General features: G+C 40.2%; 1 protein-coding gene across 1 annotated transcript in view; it reads right to left on the reverse strand.

Annotated features, from left to right (window-relative positions):
- The window catches only part of LOC124995449, a 756,577-nt gene that overhangs the window by 380,907 nt on the left and 367,385 nt on the right, over nt 1-8,285 (reverse strand). The window lies entirely within an intron of this gene.

Below are 8,285 nucleotides of genomic sequence, written 5' to 3' on the forward strand. Positions count from 1 at the left end.
GAGGTGACACGGGTCACCGCGGTAACGGAGGTGACACGGATTACCGCGGTAACGGAGGTGACACGGGTCACCGCGGTAACAGAGGTGACACGGGTCGCCGCGGTAACAGGCGATACGGGTCACCGCGGTAACAGAGGCGGTATGGGTAACTCCGAGAGGGGTGTGGTCAAACACACCTCCAGACTGGAAACGTAGGTCGTAGCCCTAAAACTCCTAAAAGGTGCAAGACCAGGACCGAGACCAGGACCGAGACCAGGACCTAGACCAGGACCTAGACCGGGACCTAGACCGGGACCTAGACCCGGACCGGGACCGGGACAGTGTGAGGTCTGAGGGTTTCCTCGCGCAGCAGCTGCTGTTTTGACAGAACAGGAAGTGTTTGTGGTTGAGTGGAGAAGAATGAAGTCGGTTTACATTGAAGTTTATCTTTGAAGAGACGGAAACCAGACTGACAGAACGAGTCTGGACCTGAGGGCGAGAGACAGTCACTGCACATGGAGAGAGAGAGAGAGAGAGAGAGAAAGAGAGAGAGAGCGAGAGATCAGATAATGTGGAAGTGACAGCGGTGAACCAGAACCATTCCTCAGTTGGTCACATACACAACTAAGGTTATTAAAGGGTTAACATCAGCCTTTCCTCTGGATCTGGTCTGGACTTGGACCTGGAGGGGCTCAGGGTTGGGGGGGGGTCTCGAATGGATTTCAGTTCTGTCCAAAGCTCAGGTCTGACCATCCTTTGGCCGCGTAGTCCTCCACAGAGGAAACAAATGTGATTTGGTTTCAGTAACAAACAGATTAAAAGATTTAGTCCATTCAGTAAACAGAGAGAAGAAACATTTTAGAGATTAGTCCTGAGAGGACATGAGGGATCAAACACAAACACATCTATTACACAAACCATCACACTCACACTTAGACAAGTGAGACGATGATGATGACAGGGAGCAGGAGACCTCACCACCTCTCAGCTGAGGCTCTGCAGCTAAAGAACCACACAGAGAGACGTAGGACACGTCACATGACTGAGTCTTTACTATCTAGAAGAAAAATAGTTCATCTTCTAATCTCACCTGAACAAGCACTTCCTCATCCTCACCTGTCTCCTTTCTGTCTGTCTTTCCTGTATGTCTGTCTCCTCTCTGTCTGGTTGAGGCTGAGCTGATGGACATGTCCCCGCTCCTCCAGGTGTCTCAGGTGTGTTACTTGGTGTCACATGATGAATCTGTTTCTTTGTCCTTGTCACTGATCCACAGCAGGAATGTGCTAGCAGAAAATGCTAACACCGTGGCTGTTAGCTCACTGCTAGCTCACTGCTAGCTTACTGCTAGCTTACTGTGAGCTTACTGCTAGCTTACTGCTAGCTGTGATCTCGCCAGGTTTGATGACGGACAACGTTAAACTCCTGGTATAGAGACCAGTGCATATGAGCCACTGGGGGGCGCTCACTGCAGAGAGGGGGTTTTAGACATTCAGAGAAGAAGACAACTTCTCCACCCCAGTGTCTCTTCAGAGGACAATGAACCGTAGACATGGGGACTAAGAAAGGACAGGGAAGATAAGTTTATTAAAGAAGGTTTTGTTATTTATTATTTTATTGACAAATTAACTAGTTTCCTAAAAGCCAACTCAACCTGACTCTCATTCTTCTCAGATGTTTTTAAACTTTTTTTTTAACCAAATCTTTTATCTTTTATCTTTTTTTTTTAATCTTATCTTTTCAGTGTCTTATACTTGTAGTTTTTCATGTCGGCTTCAGCCATTGGTTTTTCTTCTCAGAACATTTTACATTTTACTTTCCCTAAGGTCAGAACAGAAAGAGAAAGAAAGATTTTCTGGTTTTCTTTCAGTCAGAGCTAAAAAATGCCGTTTCTCTCAATGTAGATAGATACTTTATTCATCTCAGTGAGAAATTCACATGTATTTAAGTCCATGAGAAATCCCATTATAGGCTTCATGAGTGCAAAGCTTTTATGTTTTAACTGATTTTGTAAATTCAGTTGTTATTTGTATCTTGTGTGTCTATGTTTTATGGACATTACGAAGGTTATAATAATAATAAAAATGTCTGTTATGATTTTAAACCTCGTCTTGCATTCTAAGGTGTCTTGGGGGGCTATAAAATTTTGTTTTATATTATTGTATTTCACTAGTTTATCACTTGTATTTTAACTGTTTTCATCTAATTTTCTTTTTACTTCTCATTCTCCAGAGTGTTTGTGTGTTAGGTGCAACTGAGCAGCTATGACCAAGTGATTTCTCTTGTGGATGAATAAAGTCTGAGTCTAATTGAAGGATCATGAATCCTGAGAGTTGGAGGTTGATTGTCTCCTGGTTGTTGCTTCTGATCAGTCACTACGAAGGCGGCTGTGTTGTCTGTGATGCTGCATGAGTTAATAACGTAATAATCAAGGGTTGGATTTGTCGTCTTCTACTGTAGACGTTAAAACCTGTGGCTGGTTGAACGTTGGTGTCGCCTGAGAGCTTGGAGCATCTCTGATCTCTGATTGTTCTATTGATGATTGGTGGGATGAAACATTTGTGTTTGCAGACGTTAAACAGCTGATATGTTTCTTCTCTCTGACCTCGACAGCTCTTGTTTCTGGCAACTCAGCAATTACATGTTTGAACTCTTTAACGTTATTTGTTCTTGATGACTTCTCCTCGTGGATGATGGAGGTGTAGCTTTAGAACCATTGATGTTGACCACATATGGCAGATCAGGGGGTGTGTGTGTCACATGACCTGTGAGTCTGGATGTAATTGGTTGATCTGATTATCAGAATGTGATCAGGAGTCACTGTCGGGACGTTTGAAGAAGTTCTTGTGATGATTTGATCTGATATCTCAGATCTTTGATGAGCTGACTGTTAGTAAACAACATGGAGGATGGATGGGGGCGAGACGGCAACATGGGGGCGACTAAAGCCTGCAGAAACCACAGAAGAAGAGATGAAACGAGGTTAGAACCACAGAAGAAGAGATGATACGTGTTTAGAACCACAGAAGGAGAAGAGATGATAAGTTCTCAGAGCCAGAGAAGAAGAGATGATACAAGATCAGAGCCAGAGAAGAAACTTAGTCAGAACCAGAGAAGAAGGGATGATACGTGGTTAGAACCACAGAAGAAGAAGAGATGAAACAAGATCAGAGCCAGAGAAGAAGATATGATACGTGGTCAGAACCAGAGAAGAAACATAGACAGAACCATAGAAGAAGAGATGAAACAGGGTCAGAATCAGAGAAGAGATGAAACAAGGTCGGAACCAGAGAAGAAACGTAGTCAGAACCATAGAAGAAGAGAAGATACGTGGTCAGAACCATAGAAGAAGAGATGAAACAGGGTCAGAACCACAGAAGAAGAGATGATACGTGTTTAGAACCACAGAAGAAGAAGAGATGATAAGCTCTCAGAGCCAGAGAAGAAGATGTGATACGTGGTCAGAACCAGAGAAGAAACGTAGTCTGAACCATAGAAGAAGAGATGAAACATGGTCAGAGCCAGAGAAGAAGAGATGAAGCAGGGTCAGAACCAGAGAAGAAGAGATGAATCAAGGTCAGAACCATAGAAGAAGAGTAAATACGTGGTCAGAACCAGAGAAGAAGAGATGAAACAGGGTCAGAACCAGAGAAGAAACGTAGTCAGAACCATAGAAGAAGAGACGATACGTGGTCAGAACCATAGAAGAAGAGACGAAACAAGGTCAGAGCCAGAGAAGAAACGCAGTCAGAACCAGAGAAGAAGAGAAGATACGTGGTCAGAACCAGAGAAGAAACGTAGTCAGAACCAGAGAAGAAGAGAAGATACGTGGTCAGAGCCAGAGAAGAAACGCAGTCAGAACCATAGAAGAAGAGATGATATGTGGTCAGAACCATAGAAGAAGAGATGAAACACGGTCAGAGCCAGAGAAGAAGAGATGAAACAGGGTCAGAACCAGAGAAGAGATGAATCAAGGTCAGAACCATAGAAGAAGAGTAAATACGTGGTCAGAACCATAGAAGAAGAGTAAATACGTGGTCAGAACCAGAGAAGAAACGTAGTCAGAACCATAGAAGAAGAGAAGATATGTGGTCAGAACCATAGAAGAAGAGACGATACGTGGTCAGAACCAGAGAAGAAGAGATTAAACAGGGTCAGAACCATAGAAGAAGAGACGAAACAAGGTCAGAGCCAGAGAAGAAACGCAGTCAGAACCATAGAAGAAGAGAAGATACGTGGTCAGAACCATAGAAGAAGAGACGATACGTGGTCAGAACCATAGAAGAAGAGATTAAACAGGGTCAGAACCATAGAAGAAGAGATGAAACAAGGTCAGAACCAGAGAAGAAACGCAGTCAGAACCATAGAAGAAGAGAAGATACGTGGTCAGAACCAGAATCCATTTTCTGAATTCATGACGTGATCATTAGTAACTAAACTTTAACTTTAATAAAAACTAAAACCTGAAACTTTTCAACCCTGATTTGCTCCAGAAATGAGAGGGAGGCTGGATATCGACGAGATGACGGAGACTGTCCTCTGTCCTTCCACTGAGTTAATGAACCGATGGAAACAGAAAACAAACTCAGTGTTTGATCCAAACTCAGGTAACCTGAGAGGCGAAGACACACCTGGCCTCACCTGTCCTTGCCCTGTTGGCTGTAAACACTTTCTCCTGCAGTCTCAACCAAAACAATACTCCCATGATGCACTGCAGCAACCCGCTGTCATTCCACTGATCATCTGTGAACCTGACTCTAATTTCCTTGATTGTCTTTATGACACAAGGACACAAACAGAAGGACACGGTCTCGGGTTTTGTCCTTCAACCACGGCAGCAAGCGTTAGCAGGCTAGCTAGTTAGCATGTTAGCTCCATATGCAACTCAGACGATCATTTTTCAAATGTTGGACTCGTTTCTGACAGATGTGAGAGAAAAACATGAGGAAGAGGAGTAGGCAGATGAAGAGGAGGAGGAGGAGGAGGATGAGGAGTAGGTGAGCAGGTGGCCTTTCAGCTCTGAGACTAAACAAGAGGGCATTAGGAGAAAAGGCAGCGAGCTGGAGGAGCTAAAAGGAAAGATGAAAGCAGAGTAGAGAGGAAACGAGACGAAGAGAAACCAGGATGAAGGATCCTCTGAACATCAGACTGGCGTCCACAGACTTTTGGCCTTAATGCGTCGTGTACATGAAAAGATTTATCTCTGGTCCTCATTTATTTCTTTCATCGGGTCATGACTTGTTTATTTATTCCTCCAACTCATATCAAAACCTTTAAGGTTTTAGTTTCATTTGCTTTTTTTAAAAGTGGTTCTACATATTTATTGTGCAAACACTTACTATATTTTACTTTTCGTTTCGTTTCATTTAATATTTTCTACATTTCTGGGAAATATTAAAAGAACAGCTGAAGCTAAAGATGTTTTCATTGTATTTTATTTTTTTGAATGTAATGTTTTATTATATTTGATTTGATGTTTTATGACATTTTATTCCATATTTGATATATTAGTTTATTTTTCAATGTTTTATTTTATATTATGGTTCATATATTATTATTATTTTTTTATTTTTTATTTAAACTTTTCAAATAATGACATTTTTATTGTGTTTTGTATTTTACTGTTGCATTAAATGTTGAAATGTTTTTATGTATCTGTTCTGTATTGTAATTTATTATCATTTAATTGTTCAGATGTTTTTACTTTAACTTTGAAAACCTTAAATGGATTTAAGTTCTACTCTATACAAGATACCACCTTTTAAATTCACATTCAGAGTTTACAGTTTATATATATATATATATAAATAGGAATTATTCCTTTAGTGTGTTTTTTTTTTTTTTTTTTTTTACCACTAACTGCAGGTACAACAATACATTTCACTGTTCATGTGGCAAATAAAACCTTTTTAGCTTCTATCAGATATAACACACACACACACACACACACACACACACACACTAACTCAGGCTGGGGTTGAGATGAAAGCTTCCAGGTGATGGAGGAGCTGAAGAGTCGTGGACACCAGCTGCTTCATCTGATCTTAACGTCACTAAAATCTTTCAGAGCTTCTTTTTCTTCATCCTCCTCCTCTGTCCTGAGTCTAAAAGCATCGGCTCCACGTGAGCAGAGAAAACATCTCGTCACACTTTAATGTCTCAGCTTCCAAGTAGGAGAATAAATATAAATATAAATATAAATATAAATATAAATATAAATATAATAGATTAGGCTGATTCTGCTGATGAACACGTGAACGTGTCGCCCTCTGCTGCTCGATGTCTGTAGCTGCAGCTTCCTCTCTCACACTCATTCACACGTTCATAGCGCCCTCTAGTGGACACTACGCAGAGCAGCTGCTCACTGGAAAGATCTGCAGCACAACACTGGTGAAAGTAATCGGAAACCAGAAAACAACCAGGACTCAGCAGATTACAGTCTGAATATTTGACTACACACAGACACACTTGTAGTCACATGGCTCCATTATATAAATGGGAAATTTCCAAGAAATGAATGCATCAACGTACAATGGGAATATGGTTGAATCTCATCAAATACAGTCAAAATATCAAATATCACTAGTTTTCCTCTAAATTAAATGCTAACATTACAGAATACATGGTTTTATACTAATCAAATATATTTTATAATTAATCCTTAACATATTCAACACAGATATTATTATCACCAAAGCCCCACCTACTGGTTATTTTATGGATAATATTTTTGTTCCTCATTTTTTTGTATATAATTAATACTTCATATTTTCGGCCTTGGGCCTTTCTTTCTTTCTTTCTTTCTTTCTTTCTTTCTTTCTTTCTTTCTTTCTTTCTTTCTTTCTTAAGAATATTTTTTGTTTTTCAGAGAATATGTAAACCACACAATGACAATACATCTCAAAAGTAAGTAAATGGAGAAGAAAATATTAGAAATAAAATAATAATTGTGGATAATGAATGAAAACATATAATAATAATGATTCAAGACAGAATAATTAATGTGTAAAAATAACTACATACAGGACAACAATAGTTGCCATGTTTTATAGAAGGATTGTATCTTATTCTTTAATGATTATCTTTTTTAGAGGTTTACAACTTTTCACTTCTGAAAGCCACAGTCCAACAGGCAGCGGGAGATCTGATTTCCATTTCATCGCAAAACATTTTTTGCCAATGGTCAATAAGATTTCAGGCGTCTGGTGTTTCTGGGTGGAGTTTGCATGTTCTCCCTGTGTCTGGGCTTTGGTGGTGATTAGAGTCTTGGATATGTCAAAGATTAGATATAAAATTGATTTGATTGCATTAGTATTTTTTATGCAGAACCTGATCCTCCCTCTGAAAAACCTTCGTGGCCAAAAATGCCCCATTGACTTCCATTATAACTACATATTTTAATCTGGCTGCCATTCCAATGTAAAACCATGCGTCCTATAATATTAGTGTTTCATTTAGAAGAAAACTAGTGATATTTGACATTTTGACTGTATTTGATGCATTGCCCCCCCCCCCAATTCGTTTAATTAACAATACGTTGTTAAAGAGATTTGCGTTTACATTTTTGGTCCTAGACCACCTGCACATGTGGACTGACACCAGATCAGTGTTCACATCAATTGTAATCAGATTACTAGGGTCAGGATTGAATGTGTAGAATTATGTTGTGATTTAAAACTTATTTTTTTTTAGTTTCTCTCAAGTTTCCATCCACTTGAAATTAGTGTCGATAACCACCCCAAGAACTTAAGCTCCCCTCTAACGGATGGTACGGTCCACCCCTCCAGCCCCAGACAATAGTTTGATCTGAATGAGTGGAGACAGTTAAAGGAGCAGACTCTGAGTTCACAGGTTTAACCCTTTAAATTCACTTTGGAAGAAAAGAATCAGAGTTTTTCATGATGAGCTCAGAGTTTGCTGCTTTGCTTTTCAGACAGAGACATTTGGCTCCTCGCGACTTCTTCTACGGGAGCATTTAATGTGGACGTCATGAATTATTCAATCAGAACCAAACTAAAAAAACAAAAAAAAACAACAACAACGAGTCAATCCAACAACACAAACACCAGCAGCACGTTTCTTTCCTCCACTTCTGTTTGTGAACATCTTTAAAGTTTCAGAAATGCAGACCACCACCAAACCCCCCACCACCACCATCCCCACAAACACCAATAGGTCAGATGGTACAGTCCACCCCCCCACCCCCTTTATTGAGCTGAATGAATGAGAGAGAGAGAGAGGGGTAGAGAGAGCTAGAGAGAGAGTGGCGTTCCAGCAGAGACTCTGTAGCAACACATTCCTCTGAAGCA

This window comes from Mugil cephalus, chromosome 18 (assembly GCF_022458985.1).
Source record: "Mugil cephalus isolate CIBA_MC_2020 chromosome 18, CIBA_Mcephalus_1.1, whole genome shotgun sequence".
Taxonomy (NCBI): Eukaryota; Metazoa; Chordata; class Actinopteri; order Mugiliformes; family Mugilidae; genus Mugil; species Mugil cephalus.